Source organism: Tupaia chinensis, unplaced genomic scaffold (assembly GCF_000334495.1).
Source record: "Tupaia chinensis unplaced genomic scaffold, TupChi_1.0 Scaffold000047_1, whole genome shotgun sequence".
NCBI lineage: Eukaryota > Metazoa > Chordata > Mammalia > Scandentia > Tupaiidae > Tupaia > Tupaia belangeri.
Window position 1 is genome coordinate 5,630,557 of NW_006159505.1, and position 1,314 is coordinate 5,631,870.

Consider the following 1,314-nt stretch of genomic DNA (forward strand, 5'->3'; position numbering starts at 1 on the left):
TGGAAGCCAAAGTTGTCTCGATGAGAGTCCAGCAACACAGCCATTATGCTAACTTCTGGTCCCCCTTTAATTGTTTTTAAAAAAAGCAATTCGTTTATAGATTTTCTAATGTCAAATTCTGTGGTCAAAAAACATGGTTTGTATTAAAATGTGAGTCTTGGGAATTTACCGTGATTTGCTTTATGACCTAGTTCATTATTAATTAATACAAAGGTGGCCCATATATGCTTTAGAATTGGTTATGTTCTTCAGTCATTGGGTATGGGGTTCTGCTTAATGGCATTGCTGAAGTCTTTCTGATTTTTTTTTTGTTTACTTAATTTATCAAATCCTGGTAGATCTACCACTATTTTTCTGATATATGCACATCCATACACACATGCACACACACACAAATGTACTTCAAAAAGTTTGTGGAAAATAGACTTAAAATATGAGTTTATAGTTTATTTTGGTGCAAAAAATTTTTGAGTTAGTTTTGTCATAACACACATTTTCTATGAACTTTTGGAAGACTTCCCCCTTTATATATCTCTATCTATTTGTTTCAGTTTTTTTAAAATTTATTTCATGTGTGGTGTTTTTTAGATAGGGTCTGTCTGTGTAGCTCCTGGGTGTCTGGGACCATAGACATGTGGCATTGTGTCTGGCTTTCTCTGGTGGACAGGACTCAAACCCAGGCCTTCCATGTGGCCCCAGCCTGCCGAGCAGCAGTGTCCAATGCCTGCTAGCACAGCTGGGCATGTACACACACACACACACACACACACACACACACGCACACACACAATATGTATATGTTCGAAGTTATGCTATTATGTTTATACAAATTGAACAGTTTAATTTTTCCTGGCTAATTGAATCTCTAATCACTTCATAATGGCCCACCTTATGTAAACATTTATATACTGTCTCTGTCCTCATGTCTGTCTGTGTATTCATATGGTATTCATGTGACTATTCGTACCTGTCTGGTACATTGTGTCATCCTTGGACTTTCAACTCTTGAGGTTCCTAGAGTTGATTTTTTTGTTCTTTGGCTTACTTTGATAATCTTCACCTTGTTATTGTGATTACTAATGTATTCTGTTTATTTCTACCATATAGCACATAGTAGGTGCTCAGGGAAGGAGCCATTGCCAACCCTGGACCCCTTGGGGTGGGGTTTGGAAAGGGAAGTGAGGCCTCTTCTCAGGTTAGGGGTGTATGTCTCTACCAACCTCTGTTCTGTGAGGCCTACAGGACATGGTTTTTCCTGAGAAAAGCATGGCGTTTCCAGAAAGACTTGGCTGAGAAAACCCCAGCGCAGTCTGA